At 33.4% G+C, this 19,971-nt stretch overlaps 1 non-coding gene across 1 annotated transcript; it reads left to right on the plus strand.

Moving 5' to 3' along the window:
* Positions 1-72, plus strand: TRNAG-UCC (transfer RNA glycine (anticodon UCC)). The gene has a single exon. It is a non-coding gene; the product is annotated as a tRNA-Gly (tRNA).
* Positions 73-19,971: the final 19,899 nt, after the last annotated feature.

The raw sequence follows: 19,971 nt of genomic DNA on the forward strand, positions 1-19,971 counted from the left end.
GCGTTTGTAGTCCAACGGTTAGGATAATTGCCTTCCAAGCAATAGACCCGGGTTCGACTCCCGGCAAACGCAAACTCTTTCTGATTATCTCTTGTAGTTTCTTTTCTCTATCCCAATCATTTCCATTTTGCTTCTCTTTTACATGATCTTTTAGCTAATAAAAGTAGCTCTCATATTATTCAGTTGGTCAGAATTTCAGATGTTGTGTTTGCATTGCCACTTCCCTTACTTTTCTTCAAATCAAAAGGTAAACAAAAATATATAAATTAAAAAGAAGAAGAACAAAAGCAAGAAAAAAAAAATGAGAGAACTTTGAAGGGGAAAAAATGGTTTAATTGAAGAAGGGAATATATATATATATATATATATATATATATATATGTAACTTCTTTTTATTTTTTAGAAAAAGGAAATTAGAGGAATTTGAAAAGTAAAAGAGAAGAAAAAAATTAAGAATTTTTTTTAGTAATTGATAAGTTTAGGGGGGCATTATTTAAAATTTATCATATAAATATATGTAAATAACAAAATTATGTATTTATCTATATTAGGCGGGGGCATTATTTAAAATTTATCATATAAATATATGTAAATAACAAAATTATGTAAATAACTCTTTCTACTTATTTCTTTTCTCTATCCCAATCATTTCCATTTTGCTTCTCTTTTACATGATCTTTTAGCTAATAAAAGGTAGCCCTCATATTATTCAATTGGTCAGGATTTCAGAACCCCCCCCCCCCCCCCCCCCCCTTTTTTTTTGTTGTGTTTGCATTCTCATATTAAAAATAATTGTAAAATAATATTATGCTGATCAAGAAATACTGTAAGAAAAATAAATACTTCACGAATAGAAAAATTAAAATATTGATTGATAATTTTTTCATTGAATACAATTACAAAATGGGTATTGTTATTTGGAAGTGATATGTGAAATTACACATATTCATTTAAATAAGAAGAAGAGAAACAAAAAGAATAACTGAAAAAAAAAATGTCATAGTACATACATCATGTATAAGGGCAAAAGGAAAAATTTTAAGAAGTTAAAAACAAAAAATGAAATAAAATAGAAGAAGAACAAAAACAAGAATATATATATATATATAGATATATATATATATATATATATATATATATATATATATATATGAGAGAACTTTGAAGGAGAAAAAGTGGTTTAACTGAAGAAGGGAATATAGATACATGCATATATATATATATATGTAACTTTTTATATATATAAAATAATAATAAATAAATTAGAGGAATTTGGACAGTAAAAGAGATGAAAAAAATGACCTCCTCAAATGGAGATCTTGGCAACATATATATATAAAACATTACACAGTGCACGCACTTATTATCTTTGAGTGGAAAAGCAAAGAAAGCTCATTTGAGATGTAAAGAACAGTATAACATGCACCAATAACTCTCTACTATCACCAAAAGATGATTTTATTGCATAAAATATTCACTACATGCAACACAGTGAGTGATATATACAGATATATATAGAGGATATGGTGTAAGATTATTTAGACATCACCAGGGTTGATCTTGTGCTTATTTTTTTTCCTTGTTGCAGGCAGAGGAAGTAACAGAATTCACCAGTTTCTCAGCAATCATTGTCATCACCCGCTTTCTCTCTTCAGGAATCAAGCTCTCATTCTTAAAATGTTTAGACATCGGCTCAGGCTCAGGCTCAGGCTCTCCTTGACCCACTCCCTTACCTATATTTACCACCACCTTATCTGCCATCTCTCACTCTCTATATATCTAAATGCTGTCTCTCTACCTTGTACATGTTTCTCAGTAAGTAACTACCCATATTTATAGAGGGGCCGAAAATATTGTGTACTCACTATGGAATAAAAGTGATCGAGTGTGTGCTTAGATATGATCACATGAGACATCTAATTAGATTTTCTTTTATTGAATTTTAGTAATTCAATTTTTAAAAATGACATACTACCTTCTGTAATTATATTTCCTACAATATATTATTATTAGTAGTAGTATGTCCTATTACTATATTATTAAATAAATTTTTTAATATTATATATTTCATTCAATAATTATATTTTAATTTATTGAATTTCAACATTTCATACTACTATATTATTATTATTATTGGTATTTCATTCTTTAATTAGATTTCCTTTCTGTATTTTTTTTTTTTCTAATTGAATTTTAGTATTTATTAATACTATATTATTATTATTATTATTACTATTACTATTAGTATATTATATATTTCATTCAATAATTAGATTTTCATTTATTGAATTTCAATATTTCTTACTACTATATTGTTATTATTATTATTATTATTATTGGTATTTCATTCTTTAACTAGATTATCTTTCTAATTGAATTTTAGTATTTATTAATACTATATTATTATTATTACTAATTTCTTTTATTATAAAATAATTTACTGAAACTCTTTAATATACTGAAGCACAATAATGTACTCAAACACTTTGTACTTTTATAATAGTATAAATATTTCTTCTTCTTCTTCTTCTTCTTTTCTTTCTTTTTTTTTATTATTTTTTTTTTATCCCAAGTACCAAAAAGATTGAAAGGGCAAACTAGATTTTCATGAATTACTATTGAATCTTTTGAACATTTCAAATATTAGTACCAATACCAAAACGCTAAGGCTCCTTTTGGATGCATAGGAGATAAAAGAAAGAAATGATAACATTATGATGTAGCATAGAATTCTAAATGATTTTACAAGTTCATTTTTTTACTAGAATGGAGTATTTTTTTGGGTGAAAACGACGTATTAAGAAAAAGCCCACTAGCTTTAGCTTTTGGGGCATGCTAGTTTTCAGCTGAAACCTTATTTTAGAGCTCCGAAATTGTATTTTATTGTCTTATAAGAGGCCGGTTGATTATTTTGAAATTTTTGTTCGAGCCCTTATCGAAGTTGGAATGCTATGAGATTTTATATTTCATAGTTTTTATTGATTAAGTTTCATTTTTTATTTTTTTTAGAATTTTTAGAGATAATTTATTTTTAGGCTTATTTCTAGAATGAGTTTCCTTATGTTTTTAGTTTCCTTCTAGTATTTTGTTTTCTTTATTATAAATATGCATGTACTGCAAAGTGCAGAATTCAACTAATTAATAATATTTTAATTGAGTTGCAATTTTTTTAAAACTTTATGGATTCAAAGTAACCCGTTCATCAATATTCTTTTCTTGTGTTTAGATAGATAAGAGAGAAAAGAAAGTAAATGATAGTATTCTTGTTTGAATAAGATACATGATAGACAATAAAATAAATGATAATAACCAAAGGCCTGTTTGATTTCTTAATTCAACGCTAAATGTAGAACAGAGTTAGTAATTTTTAAAATTAATTTTTTTTGATAAAATTTTAGAATAGTTTTTAAGTATCGTTTAAAAGAGACCAAAATTTTAAACGTTAAAAAAATTACTTAACATATCGTAAAAGATGGTAAGTGATTGGGTTTAGTACCCACTGCTTTAGTGTAATGATTAGACTCGGTAGGCTAATGATAAGGGGGTCTTCAAGGAATACAAATAATTCCAACCAAACCAGTTCAATGGTACTATTGTTTGGCGATCTAGAAAAGGAGTAACAAATAAACTCCAATTTAATTCATAATTAAGCCTTGAAACGTGGCATAGTGGTGGCCATGCAAATTCCAGCTGGACCAAATGGACACAGTCAGATGGACAGAATCCATACTGGTCTTCAAAGGGTACAAATGCCAACCACACCAGTTCCATCTTATGAAAATTAGATAGATTTATAGAGATGATGTTACATTAACAAGCTAGTACTTGGAAGGGTTGACTCCAAAGACCTGTGGAGTGTGGGCCTTGAGAGCCCACTAATTAGATAGAGTTATAGAGATGTTACGTTAAGAGATTAGCATTTGGAAGGGTCGACTCCAAAGACATGTGGAGTGTGGGCTTTGAGCGCCTGCTAATATGTGGCTGCTCATTGTGTAGAGTGTACGAAAATTAAACAGATATAGATATGTTACATTAATAGACTAGTGGAACTTTCAAATGGACCAAGCAAATTCCAACTGGACCAAATGGACATAGTCAAATGGAGTGAGTCCATGCCGGTCTTCAAGAAGTACAAATTCTAACCACACCAGTTCCATCCTACAAAAATTAGATAGATATAGATATGTTACATTAATAAACTAGTGAAAATTTCAAATGGACCAAGCGAATTTCCAGCATGCAAATTCCAACTAGACCAAATGGACACGGTCAAATAGACTAGCATTTACTCCGAATACCTGTGAAGTGTGTGGGCCTTGAGAGCCCACTAATATGTGGCTCATGGTGTAGCCATAGCTTTACGTATTTTATTACTAAAAATTAATATCATATACAAAATATAAATTAATGGCCATTAATTATGTTTAAATTATTTGTACTATATAATCTGTCACAACAATTATTACAAGGCACAAAGCCCACGAAACCATGCCAACCCATGAAACAGTCCAAAAGGACTTAACAAAGCCCAAGTGAAGCCGAGACGCACAGAACAGCCCACTATACCAGAGAAGCAAAGGGCAGCTATCATACTAGAAATTCAAAACAGGGCAGGCTCATCAACAGCAATTAGGGCACATTCTAATCAATCAGATCATCAACCAAAATCGAAGAAAAGGTTTGCGAAGTTCAAGTTTATATTTAACTTGTATTTTTGGATTTTTTGAAAGCAAAAATATGGCGTGGAAGAAGTCATTTTTTTAAATACGTGTCACAATCAGAATGACATTGCTTGATTATAAGCAAAGATGGAACTGATATTCAACCCCATTTCTTTAAAAATCATAAATTATTCTAACAAAACCACTTTAAACATCGAATTCTTTTAGGTGCAAATAATTCTTTAAAAAATGGTGTGTAAGTATTAACTAAGAAAATATATATATATATATATATCAAACAAGTTTGGTTCTAAAATTTCGGTCTTGACTAAAATGCTTGTTTGGGGACTGTGTTTTTAGTATCACAAATTTACTTTCAAGTTTTTTTTTCTTGGTAAATAAAATTGTATTAAGGAACCAAACTGTGCAGTATACAAAGGAGCATAACCCGAAACAAAAACTAAAATCAGTAACAAACAAACCTTGGGATAAAAATTCTTGGATCAGTGACTAACCCAACAAAAGAACAGGCCCAATACAAAGAGTTCCAATACCAGATAGACAATTAGTTCAGACTAAATTAGTGCTTTTGTCCCAAACTTGAGACTTGGGGCAACAATAATTAAGGATGGCAATTTTCCCGATTCTAGGGTTTCGCCCCACTCATACTGGAGCGAATTTGAAAGTCACCTAAATGAGTTTTGAACGAGTATGATAAAATAATTAAAAATTCGAAGCAGGTTTGGAATGGCAGTGAATTTAATGATAAACCCGCCCCGCCCCATCCCAATTTTATAGGTACTTTTAAATTATTTATACATATAATATTTTTAAAAGCCTTGTTACTTTCCTACAAGTATCAGTTAATATATTAATATTCACTATTTAGTAACTGAAAAGTTAGGGTTACTTTATTTATCAATCCAATTTGAACACATTGGACTAGGTTTTTTTTTTTTTTTTTTTCCTTAAATAATAAAAGTGGCATAACCTGCCCCGCCCCCTCAATTAAATGGAGTATGCGGGGTGTAGTAAGTACTTTGTCTACCGGAGTAAGGACGAAAATGGCATACTAATTACAAAACCGTCCGGAATAAGGGTAGAGTTGGTATGACGAATTTTCTAACTGGCGGAATAAGATTTAGCTAAACCTACCCCAACTGTAACCCATTGCCATCCGTAACAATAATAGAAAAAATTGTCAAAACAGAGCCGATGCATCAACAAGATCAGGACACCACACGCAAAGACGATGCATCTACAAGATCAGGGCACCACACTCAAATTTACAGGGCAATAGCACTATCTGATAAACCATGAAAGGTGAAGAAGACATTTCTTTCAAGAGTTGGGAAGGTTCCAAGTTTTAGTGATTCACATAAGGACAACTACTTTGCTTGACGAATAAGATACAATTTCAGATTGACTCAGAAATGGTATTTAGGGTTTTCACGGGGTGATTACACGAATTAGTAAACACCCTAGTCTTTTGTTCCTTCCCAATATGGTATTACAAAACTAGCCAAGGTTAGTTTCGAAACATGAAATTTGCTGGGTTTTTTTTCTTATTTTTTTAATTCCATGGCTAGTACGTTTACAAGACAAATACAAAGGATCCGGTTAGGTGCTCGTGTTAAAATGAATAAAAAAAAGCAAAAGGCTTTAATCAATATATTGTTCATATATTGCGGTTAGTAAAAAACATATTAAGATTTAACAAGTTTTTTTATTTTTTTATTTTTTATTGAAATGTATTCAAAATGGGACAAATAGAGAAAACATCCTTAAGGTATACTCCACGTAACACTTTTACCCTTCTATTTGAAAAAGTGTACAAAAAAACACTCTTAATCTTTTCACATTGTGCAAAAATATCTCTCAATCAAAAATTTGACATAAATTAGTGATGTAATACTCGTTTTGCCGTTTTGACTTTTCCAAAAATGCCCAAGAGGGTATATATGCTACTAATCTCATATTATAAGGGTGTTATGTGCACATTAACTTATTTATATTTTTAAACTTTTTTCTCTATATATATCTCTAAACTTTTTCTTCTTCTTCTTCTTCTTCTTTTATTTATTATTATTTTTTTTTTGAAATTTTGAGAATTTGTAGAACAAGGATTTGAAGTTTTTGAAATTTCAGTTTACTATTTTTTTTTTTTTTCGTTTTTAGTACCAACACTATTAAAAAAATAATAAAAATAAAATAAAAAATCTCAATATCAGTTTTCACTGGTTTTCGGAGTTTGGAACAGATTTATTTTCTTTAGTTTGTACTTTATTTTCATTTTTTTTTCTATTTTATCTTTACTTTTCATTTATACTTTTTATTTTTTTTATATACTATTTTTATCTTTACTTGTTCATTGCTGACGTCCTCTAATAGTGTCCTTTTCTGTTAATTTACAAAATTATTTATTTTTATATAATTTATAAAATGATTCAGTAAGGGCAATTTAGTCAACCTAGGGTTTAAATTTGTCAGAGGGACCTATTTGTACCAAATTGAAACTTTGGGGGTATTTTTTACACGTGAGGAGAGTCCTCCAATAGTTTCATTTCCGGTTATTTTACAAAATTATTTATTTTTATATATTTTATAAATTGATTCAATAAGGGTAATTTAGTCAAATTAGGGTTTAAACTTATTTGCACAAAATTAAACTTTAGGATTATTTTTTGCACGTGAGGGGTGTGATATGTACGGTAAGCATATTTGCTTAATCTTGGAATGTTGATCAATGCTTGCAAAATAGACCTAGTTAAAATACGTGATCTTGGACCTAGTTGATCAATTTTACATTTTTTTACACGTGAGAAATGTGATATGCACTGTAATCTTGGACTTTGAACAATGCTTGCAAAATGGTAGTTAATCTTGTGAGTTCTTTTTTACCTTCAGGCTCCGTTTGTTTTGACTAAAATATTTTTTATTTTATGATATTTGGTTGTCGTAAAACATTTACGAAGAAAAAAAAATATTAAATTTTAATAAAAATAACTTATCTATCAATTTTCGGCAAGTTATTTTACATGCCGTACCCGATAGACTCGACGTAGACCTTTGCCAAATACCGACAAAGTACAAATAAAAGAATATTTTACTTAAAAAAGGAAAATATTTTTCAAAAAAAATATTTTACGTCGAAACAAACGGAGCCTAACTCCCTAATAAATGTTGTTCTTCGCTCTTTTATCTATCCAATTTACCTTGATGCCATCAACATTCGACTCTTTGAGAGGGAAGAAAACTATGTAATTTCCAAAGCTGACTCTATTGAAATATATATTCTATATATATATATAATATTATATTCGGTTTCCTTTCTTTCCACTTCTTGATTTATTCCTTTTGTTTGCCTTCTTTCCTTATATATTTGTATAATATATTATATATATTATATTCAGTTTATTTTCTTTCCTCTTTGATTTACTACTTCATTCATTCGTTTTGTTTGCAACTTTATTTCCTATATATTGTGTATCAATATAATGTAGACATATCAAGAAATACAAGCAATAAGAGAAATGTAACATTAGTGACTCTTAATTCATGGATGTAAGCCTTAGTGCCGAATCATATATATGATATGTTTTCCATCTTCTTATTTTACATCTTATATTTTCGCATATGTAGTTGCAAAAATTCACTTAACTAAAAAAGTTAAAAGAATAAATACAACTCACTCAAAATAAAAGAACAATTAACAAGAAAAATTCAGAGAAAAACTTGTAATGCTTAATGATCTTTATTGGAGGTCTATGCCTCTATTTATATACAAGAAGATGGTGGAATTATGGTTGGATTCGCCCTGCTTGTCCTCCAATTCATTCCATACATAACTCTTTACGCATGAAATTCTTTCCTTCTATAATTCTTTCCATGCAGAACTTCTTCCCATGTAGGATTCTTTACCGTATAGGACTTCTTCTTATTCGGAGTTTCCTTATAGAGAGTACCTTTATTAAATAGGAGTTGATCCATTCGAGTCGAACTTGAATTACAAGGTGGGTGGGCCGGATGAGTCTTTTAGCAGACCAAGAGGTTAACTATAAGGACATAGGGCTAATATTGACTTTATTTGGGCTGCATTGGGATTGGGCTTTAGTCAGGCCAGATAGAGAATTATTAGAATAATATCTTATTTTAATGATGTGGCTGATTTTTATTGGAGGGGGATTTTTCCCTCCACACTTTGCCTCCAATTCCCTCCTAAATTGAACTACGGCTCCTAATTAGAAGGGAATTGAAGTTGCACAGTTGCCAATTTTGTAAGAGGTCGTTCGAGAAGTGACCATTAACATTCTGACCAAAGGACTCCTTCAAAACTTACTCTTGCCTTCACTGCCTTCATTGCTTTGTCGTGATATCAGGTTAGTTCTTCATTCATTTTTTCTAATTTCGTATCATGAGTACTTCATCTACGCATGATCACATAGAGATTATGGATTCTGAGACCACACCGTCGTCATTTACTATTCTTTTTAGAGTTTCTCCTCCTAGGGTTTCCAACCCTCTTGAGTCTACGGACGATTTTATTGTGTGAATAGACGATTCTCTGCCTCAAGCAAAGGTATCCACTTCTGGATCAGATTATATTTTTACAAAGAGAGAGAGAGAGATGATATTGTTAGTTCGGCGTGTCAAGTTCAACATTGATTTCATAATGGAAGAATTTGAGATTTTTGAGGAGATAAAAATTGCTGAATATCCTAATAATGCCGATTTCAGTTCTGGTGAAAGGGTGGGTGAAAATGAGTTGCTTCTATTTGTTGATCATCTGAATGCCCTTCGTTTTCCCCTTCATCCCTTTTTATCATTTAGTCTTTAATAAGTTAGGTATTGCTCCTCTTTAAGTAGACTCAAACTTTCTTCGAATAGTATCAGCTCTTCTTGTACGTCGAAGGCTAGAGAGTCTTGATTTGACTTTCGCTGACTTATTGACCACCTATACTATTTCCTGACATCAGACCGAGCTTGGCCATTATTATGTTACTTCCTCTCTTCAACAGAGAATATGTACAGACCTTCTCATTTCCGAGAAGAGATGGAAAAAGAGGATGTTTAATATTAGAGGGAGCTAGTCTGTGTCTCAATCCAACAAACTCTCTATTCCCTGCAAACTTGGGATATTATGTATAGAAATTTTACCTTTTCTTCATCAAAAGTGCTCTGATTGCTTCCCATGTCAAGTTTTACTTTTTCGTTATATTTACGAATTTCTTGGTATTTTTTCAGCAACGTTCCCATCTTCTGTAGCTAGGAAAAGGCTTGCTTTCCTTGACGAACAAGTTTAGAACGACCCCCTTCCATAGAGAACCTTCTTTCTTCATCCAATCTCAAGGAACTTGCTTTTAGTGCTTCAGCTGCTGACCTCATGGATTTATCACTCCCTTCCTTCGATAGTTTTCCTTTGACTGATGAGGAAAAGAAGAGGGCTAAAGCTCTCAAGAAGAAAGCAACAGAGGGTGAGCCCCTTGTAGTTATATGCTCTACTGAGCAAGAAAAGGAAGTTAAAAAACTTCCTCTGAAGAAAACACTCAAATTAAACCATTTTTCCTTAACCAAGAATAAGGGCATTACCCTCTCAAAGAGTAGAGGGAAAAAAACTAATGAAGTCGATCCTGAAGAAAAGGTTAGGGCTTTTGTCCTGGCAGAAGTAGGAGAACCTTGGAGGCCTACTTTCTCTAAAGCTAACAAGTCAGTTCTTTATTATGGGGATTCAATAATCACAAATCCTTCTACTGCACTAGCAATTGTTCGAGGGATATGGTTACCTAAGGATGAGGAAATAATAGGTAACATGGGGTTAGAGCAGCTACTTCCTACTGCCCCTGTTCGTGCCATGGAGGTTTGTCCTCTTTCTTTCCTTCATTATTCTTTTACTTATCTTTTCATTTTACTCATTTCATTATTGATTATATAGAATTTTTCCCATACCATGGCCTTATGCTCGACTGCCGAAGCTCAGTCAATTTCCATCCGAAAATTAGAAAAGGACCTGGATGTTGCTGAGAAGAAACTCTCCCATGCGCATATGGATGTAAAAATGGCTTATGACGCGAGGGATGTATACAAGGGTCACCATGCATTTGCTGAAGCCAAAGTAAATGAACTGGAGGTTGAGAATCTTCATTGAAGGGATGCAATTAACACCTATACCACCGCTGGGAAACAGATGCAGGAGCGTTATTCCTCCTTAGTGCGCCTGTCCAGTGCAAAGGCCTTCTAGTTCGGCTTTACCCAAGGTTCAGGTGATAAATTAAATGACCAAGATGCTTTTGATGCAGATATAGAGGTGTCCTTTCCTTATGCTGAGGGTCTGAAAGCCCAAGAAGCTGAGGTTTTATTCGCGAAGATAGTGAAGTCTTACCAAGGGGATCTTCCAACTCCAAACTCCTCAGTTTTTCCAGTTTCAAGCCCATTAGTTCTTCCAACTACGGCTTCTAGCCCAAATGTGGTTGATGCTTTTGATTCTACTCTTTTTGATCCTAAAAGAAGTGAATTTATGTAATATTTGTCCTGAACTAGTGTACTTTTGTATGTGAACAATGGTTGTTTTAATTTTCTTATTTGACATATCTATTTTGGAGGATTTCTATATCTTTGAGTATTTCAAAGTTGTATATTTTTCCTGAGCAGTTTTCCATGCCTTTGAGAATAAGAAGAGAGTTCCGTTTCATATTATGTTCAAAAATTATCAAATGGAAAGAAGAAAGATTAAATGGATTGATTATATTGTCTATTGAAAAATATATTTTAATCACACTTGAATATGAGAATTTAATTAGTAATTTTGTATCTCAAAAAACATAATGGATGATTTTTAATTAATTATTATTTAATATTTAACATATTACATATAATAATATGAAAATGTCACTTTTTTATTTTTCGTCTAAGGCCACATGTTGGTGTGTGCCGTACCAATGCATCAAATTGTTTGCAAAGATATGTGTGTTGAACTAAGAGTGTGAGTGTGCAATGTGGCCAAGTTTTAAATTTGTAAAAGCCACTACTACCTCTAACTAAAAATATAGCTAGGGTGAGTAGGGATCATCCCAAGGGATTATGGGTGCCTTTGCAATGGAAACAATATATAGGGTTAGTAGGTCGAGTGATCAAAGATTGGTTAGATTGATTGATTAAGCTATTATGCAAAGGAAATTAAAGTAAACAAAATTCAATGATTAATAAAGTAAAAAAAGATATAGAGAGGAGGACTTGGAGTACTAGAGCTCACCACTAAGCTTAATTTCACTAGACACTAGGAATTGTATATTAATGGGGAAATTGACTTGTAACTTTTGTGTATGTGTGACATTAATTGAAACTAGTCATGGATGTCAAATAAGTATAGATTGTAAAGCCAAATCAAATGGAAAGCACAACATATCAAATGAGACCAAAATCCATTCAATGAAACCACAATTTATGCACACACAACTATCTAGAAATATACACCTAATGCATTCAAAAGTATAGAACACCAAGGAACAAGAGTAGATTATCCACCTATCTATGAATTTAAAGCAACTACACTACATCTACACTAAAGATATGAAATTAAACTAAGTAAGCTAAGGGTGTGGTACAATCCATCAAGAAACAAGTGTGAACCATCAAATAAATTGCAAGAGTGTTCAATTGAGCTCTATGTTTTAACCATCTCTAGATTAACTTCATCCATACATATAGACATGCATAAATTCCACTAAATATAGAGAAAAACACATGAATCATCCATTCTAGCATACATAGACATATGGTTAGAAGTAATTAAATCAATTGAAAATATTAATCCATACACATCAAGTAGAAACCATAAAATATATATATAAATCCAAGATAAAAACATTGTTACAAGTAAATCCCTAAAAATATACAAAAAACTAAGTCTAGGAAGCAAACTTAGAGGCTACTCTAGCCCCAAGTAGATGTCTAGCCACTGATTGAAGTAGTTATCCAACTCTCAAGGGCTATCTCCATGGTAGGAATGACCTCCTTCTTAATGGAAACCCTAGAAGAATGGAAGAACTCCCAAAATGTGTAAAACTCTCTAATCTCTAGCATCCTCTCCAAAATTTGAGATATATGAATTATGAATAACAACTATGCTCTAAAAGTGGCTCTCAATCCTTATATAGGTAGGTCAAAATGTCACACCAATGGTCTGGGCTCGTACACCAAGGTCCCTCAAATGATTGCACCATGAGCCAACTTTTAATGAGCTGGAATTTTTTTTTTTTTCGGACTTGAGGAGGTTTGATCGATCGAACTATGTTGAGATCGATCGAACATGGCTGAGATCCATCGAATGCTGCAAAGATCGATCATCCTTGGCGGCACCTTTTTGAATAAAGACAAATCTCTGAGATATTTTGGGATATTTTTGGGAAGAAGACAAAAGTGATAGGTGGGTGGTAGGTGTGGATAAGATCAAATCATTCCGATCTATCTGGGAAATGTTGGATCGATCAAACTTGGTGGATTCTTTTGGATAAGGACAAGGGCTTGGATACATCTTGAACTGTTTAGATCGATGAACTTTCGATCAATTAAAGAAATGCTGAGATTGATCGAACATGCTGAATTTCCACACTTTGCTTCAATTAGCTTCCACTTTGCTCATTTTTTCTATTCAGCTTGAGTTAACTTCTTTAATGCTCTTATTTGGCTGAATTGACTTATTTTTGGGATAAGTACCTAAAAAGGGCAATAACACGAAATTAGAATAAAACAGGGAAATAAGATAGATAAAGGTCCGAGAATGCTCAAGCTTAAGGGGTTTAAATGCGCACTTTTTAGTGTTCATCATACCCCCAAACTTAAATATTGCTAGTCCCTAGCAATGAACTACAAAGTAAAGGAATAAAATGAACAACTATACAACTATGAACTAGAAAGCAATAAATAGATAACGCCACTTTCGTAGGGAACGCGATTGCATTTAGCATATGCAACAAGCCTTTTAAACCCCTAGGTTACCCCAAGTGGACGAGTGAAGTCTCGTAAGGGTTTCTAGAAATGATACCCACAAACATTAAGCTCATTCTTTCAAAAGAGGCACCAATATTGCAAACAAACATTAGGAGAAAACTACCTCAAGTATGCAATTTTTCAACCATTTCTAAGCAATCTCCTAAAATCTCAACATCAAGCAAACAAGTATGGTTCTCCACACATTAAGAAAATGATCATGCAAATCAAAACAATTCTAGAATCCTTTTGAGTGGACCGGCATCAAATATGTTGCTATCTAAGCCAACTAAAGAAATGATCACATTCTTACTCTTAAACCAGCACACAAATTTAGTACCGATCATCAAGACAAAGAGTGGACCTTTTATTAAAGCTTTATTGTTCTAGGTGCGCTTATTCTTTTCACTTAATTTTTTTTTTTTTTTTTCTATCCCTAAGAATCAAATATGGAAGTATAGTGCAATGTGTTGATTTATTAAGCTTTTTAGCGATCCATGAGGTCGAGCGTTAGGTCAATGACTCCCAAACCAGATGGCTTTAGGGTACTAGGTGTTCAAACACCTTTAAGGACTTATAAGCTCAAATCAATTAGGTTACAAATCAAAACAACCTCCATCTAATCATTTCTCACTTCTCACATTTTGGAAAAAGTCCTCACTTTTTATTACTTTTGCAACTACTCTTTTTTTATTTTTTATTTTTTATTATTAACCTAGAGTTTGGGCCCTCCACCTTTCGGCACGAGAAATTCAGTGCTTGATGTGGCTATAATCTCAGTTACTCAATTAAAAGGGTTTTTTTATCCACTTTTATCAAGATGAAAACTTTCAATGCACTACTAACCCAATTGGGATATAACCAATTCAATAATTAGCAAAGTATGTACCCCACAAATGAATGCTAGTGTGCACCTATGCTAGTGTAGAATCCTAGAGTGAATCTCAAAACAATCACAGAATCAGGATGATGTGGACCACAAGTGCAAACAAGATATCAATCTTTCGAAAAATTTACTCCGAAATGGAGTCCACAAGGCATACAAGGAGTATTGGACTCTCAAGTCAAGCAATTTTTAATTTCTAAGCAATATAGTCCTTAAAAGATCAAAATCATAGCTAGTCATGGACCAATCATAAAAATTCCTCAAATACACAAGTCATGCTCAAAATTTAAAAATTGAAAACAAATACTATAACAATACCCATTACCCCCAAACTTAAATGGCACAGTATCTTCAATGTGTACAGAGAACAAAGGAAATAGTATACCAGTGCGGCTATGGCAAGGAATGGCCGAGACAAAAATATCCAAAGTGGGTGGTATAACCCCCCTAAACTTAGGATTAACTGTGGTCCTGAAAAGATGGCACTGGGAGAAAAATTGATCAGGTAACAAAGGGGATAATAATGGTACACAGTGGACATGCAAGTGTAAATGGGATAATAAATGAACTAATGAGAGAGGAAAAGGGTGGTCCTGAAAAATTCAAGCAACACTCTCTCACTGAAGTCACTGGGATGCACCTGATGGAGTCAATCACAGACAGATATATCAATATCAAGATATGACATCCAAAAGATCATGCATAAAATAGGAAAATAAAAGCAGTATATGGTACATCGCAGTAATAGGGCAGACAGACTGGCCGCAAAAATATCACAACAGTATCAAAAGAGCAGTAATGTATCATAGATATAATGGAATAATGAAAGAGAGGAATAGAGATCGGGCAGATAAGGTAGGGCGAGTGGGGCGTGATCCCCTGATATCTCTGGATATGCCCTGCAGCGTAGCTAAGACATCGGAGCGGAGAGATGCCACATCTGACCGAAAAGAGACAACTATGTCCTCCAAGGCCTGGATACGATCTCCAAAGCCGGGTGTCGGTGCTGGAGCTTCAGGTACCTCTGGATCATAAAACTGTGGTACATCCTGAGCCTGCTCCGGGAAATGTAATGGTGACCCCGCTGGAGAGTGATGTGATAACTCCTCTGCTGGAGGCTCCTGCTCCAGACCGATCTCCATATGTACGGCAGCCACTGGTGCGTCTGCTGGATTATCTACTGTTGCTGCAGCTGCTGCTGCTATCTCCTCATCCTCAAGCTCCTCAGCTGCTAGAATAATGTCCTCCACCAAACTCTTGATAAGAGCATTGTAGCTCTTATTCCACTCCTTCTTGCCATAATGGCAAGCTCTTGTCTCTGGATACTCATCTGGGTGGAAATGAGAGCGCTGATCTCGGAGGATCTGAGTGATAAGATAGGCAAATGGGAGAAAAGTGGCTTGCCTAAGTTTGGCCTTGCTAATATAAGTCGAATACAATCTCATCATGACACTCCAGTAGAGTGCCAGCATAGATACCCAGTGGCCTGTGTAGAATGAATATAAAGCAACCAGTAAGTCTGAACGCCTCTAGATCTTATGGCCCGCCATAAATACGTTTCGGAATAGTACCGAATCGTAGAACCAAAGGTCATCGGACAGATAAGTCCGGGTGGCGAAAGTCTCGCCATCTGCATAGTGGCCAGTCAGTGCCACGGCTATGTCTGCGTAAGAAGGCCTCTACTCCAAGAGAGGATAATGAACATCAGAAGGGCAAACATGCGGGCATCGAGAAGATCTGGCAAGAATATCAACTGTGATCTGGATGGGGTGGCCATCAATGGTAGTGTGCAGCTCTGACAGGTTACTCGGGGCCGGCCGGAGGTTCTGGTAGAACAACCGAATAAGCCGCGGGTAAACTGGATAGGTGACTGGGGCTAAAATAGCTGAAATGCCCCTCCGGTCAATATTATTGTAAGTTGACCGGGTCAGGAGATATCGGGAGAAGAAAATAATATCAAATACTGACTCATGCGCCACCTCAAGGCTTGAGTATCTCCTAATAGATCAGTCGCGGACCTGGCCTGGCTATGTCGGTGGTGGTGAGGGAGAAGGTATATGTTCAGTCTCAGCTGAAGAAGATGATGCAGAAGCTGAAGACTGTAGTCTAGAGTCGGCTGATGGGGACTGAGCTGGATCTGCCTCTAACTGCTCTAACTGGTTAGTCTTATCAACCTGCTCTGGAGCTGGCTCTAGAATGGGGTCCTGAACATGAAATGGTCCTGCCTGCTCCTCTACTCGCTGCCTCACTCGGTGTGGATAATGCCTACAGGCAACAGTCTTTACCCTAGCCATAGCCTACAAAATAGAAAGAAAAACACTTGCAATATAAGTTAGTACCGGCATAAAGAATTGAAGCATAGTAAATAGAAACATATATGTCGAATAAGATAGATAACTCAGAATAATAATTATGAATCTATGTAAGTGATGACGCAGCCGAATAAACAGTGACCAAGTGAAACATGCTAAACATGATAAGTATAGAATGCATCCAATGTGAAAAACACAGGCATTGGGCATAAATAAGATAGCACGGGGGCACTCAAGTAAGCTTGTAGGTCCTACAAATCCTCAACAACACACAAATGGGCACTTGTTTGGGCACATGACCCTCCAAATCAATTTGGAATCAAATATATACACAAATATATAACTAAATATATACATATGTATACACGTGTTCAAAGTATCAAAGATGGAAACAAATCAATACGGCAACCTCAGATCTATCACGGAATCATCAAAATTATATGGATTGAAGCTTGAAAATGGAAACTAAAACACAAACTTACCTAATCCGAGGAGAGAAGTGGAGGTCGAGAGAGATGAGTAGATTTGAAGCGAAGATGGAAGATTCGAAGCCTTGGAAGCTTACCTGAGGGTTCGCCGGAGCTGAGAGGGATAGGTTGTAGTGGTGAGAGAGATGAGGGTTTGAGATTGATTTACAAATCGATCAAAATGACCCTAGGGTTTTATTTTAAAAACTGGTCCCGATAAGTTCGATCAATCTGGAAAAATCTTAGATCGATCGAACATAAATCGATCTTGAAAGATCACAGATCGATTTATGCTTCGAAATGATTAAGTATTTTTGAAATTTCTTGGATTTTTGAAAACTGAAAATAGTTTATGGGTTTTTGGATAATAAAATTAATAAAAATCTTTTTAAAATTTTTGAAAATATTTTTAAGATAAAAATAAAATTAAAAACAAAAATAAAGATAAAATAAAAATAAGATAAAATGAAAATATTTTTAGATTTTTGAAAATTTTCCTAAAATTAAAAATATTTTTGAAATTTTTTAAAATAAAATGAAATAAACTAAAAATTCAAAATATTTTTGGATTTTTATTAAATTAAAGTTCAAAATTCAAAAGAGTAGTCAAAACATAGTCAACAAAGGGGGTACAGATCGATCAATCCAAGATTGATCTGGGAGATACTTCGATCGATTAAACAGGTGAAAACCTGCAGACAAGTTCGAACGATGCATAGAGAGACCTTTTTCATGAATCTCAAAATTTTTCTAAATGTGGAGTGAAGATCGATCCAAGAAAAAGTTGGATCGATCTAGGAACTTTCAGATCGATCCAAAGAAATTTTCGATTGATACACAAATGGCTGATTTATGCAGGAAAATTTCGATCGATGAAACAGAGAAATAATTAGATACAAGAAGGAATGTTCGATCGATCGAACCTCTTTTGAGATCAATGGAACAGGAACAAAATGCCTATTTTCAAAATGAAAGTGCGTGCATACTCAATCATAGCTCCTATCAATGTGCATAAACCCCAAAACATATCTAGACGACGCAAGAAATGAAAGGTAAAATAGAAATGAGGGAGGAATAGGGTTGTAAACCCTACAAAGCATTTATTAGTCTTTAACGTCTCTAGCAAGGCGTTGGGCTCTTTTAACCCGGATCAAATATCTTGTTATGCAACTCCTCCTTGACGGGGTGAATGGATTTTTGAACCCCATCCAACAAATTGCTCCCTAAGGAACTCATTAGATTTGATTCAAACGACATTGACAGTCATTGGTCAAAACAACTCTTGGGCTTCCACGTAAAATTGCACATTTCCGTTAATAAAGTGGACGGTCGTCATTGACAGGGGTGGTAGATGGAATTATGAAACGTAGAGGGGGTGTAAGTGGGATATTGGCAAACCTCAGGGGGGTATAGGTGGAATTAACCCTATAAAAAAAGTTTAATTCAAATTACAAAGTCCCACATTGATTTTAAGTAAAAAGGATTACATGGAAGCCTCTTATAAAACTATAGAGCTAAAGAAATAATCCCACCTTTCTCGGCCTTTTGGCTAACCTTTCTCGGCCTTTTGGTTAAGATCAAGTGTAGTACTAAATTTTTTTGGGTCGACTTTTTGGCTAACCTTTCTTGGTCTTTTGGCTAAGACTTTTCTTGGTCTTTTGGCTAAGATCAAGTGTAATACTAAATTTACTAAATTTTTTTTGGTCGACCTTTTGGCTAACCTTTCTAAGTCTTTTGGCTAAGATCAAGTATAGTACTACTTTCTCGGCCTTTGTGCAAAGAGTTTCAGTATTTATTTATTAATTAATATAAATTCTATAAAACTCAAAATTACCTAATAACAAAATATAAAAAGAGTTTAATTCATAAAAGAAATACAAATAATTGAAAAATGAGTTTATAAGGCTAAATGACAACAAATAGGGTGCAAAAAAAATGAGAACATATCAGCTACTTATAGTGCTCATCATATTCCAGACATTGTTCACACAAGTTAATACTCTCTCTCTATCAAAATTAGTGTTTTGTTTTGAAAGCCGGTGCAAAAATAAAAAATAAAAAAATAAAACATATCAACTATTTATAGTGCTCATCATATTCCACACATTGTTCACACAAATTAATAGTATTTTTTTTTTTTTTTGTTGAATGGTAAACTAAATTAATACTCTCTGTATACTAAAGTTAGTATTATGTTTTGAGAATCGTAACTTACGATTTTTAGAATAAGACACTAATTTTGAGACAGAGGAAATAACACATTGGGAATTTGGGAGTAATTAAAAGATGATAAAATTACAAATTATTTAATAAAATTCAAATTACCTAATAAATCTATACTATTATTAAAAGAGTTTCTATAAAATAAAATAAAATCTAATTAGACAAAAATAACTCTGCCACAAATTACCTATTTTATTGAATACCTATTTTGTTTTCAATAAAACACTATCACATCAGACAAAATAGACAAAGATATATTTAAAGAGTTTTATACTTAATAAAATTCAAATTACCTAATAAATTTATACTATTATTAAAAGAGTTTCTATAAAATAAAATCTAATTAGCCAAGAATACCTCAACCACAAATTAACTATTTTATTTTCGATAAAACTCTATTATATTAGACAAAATAAACAAAGATATATTTAAAGAGT

This window comes from Cornus florida, unplaced genomic scaffold (assembly GCF_030987335.1).
Source record: "Cornus florida cultivar Cherokee Brave unplaced genomic scaffold, ASM3098733v1 CherokeeBrave_3.0.0_Hap2_Chr09, whole genome shotgun sequence".
Classification (NCBI taxonomy): domain Eukaryota; kingdom Viridiplantae; phylum Streptophyta; class Magnoliopsida; order Cornales; family Cornaceae; genus Cornus; species Cornus florida.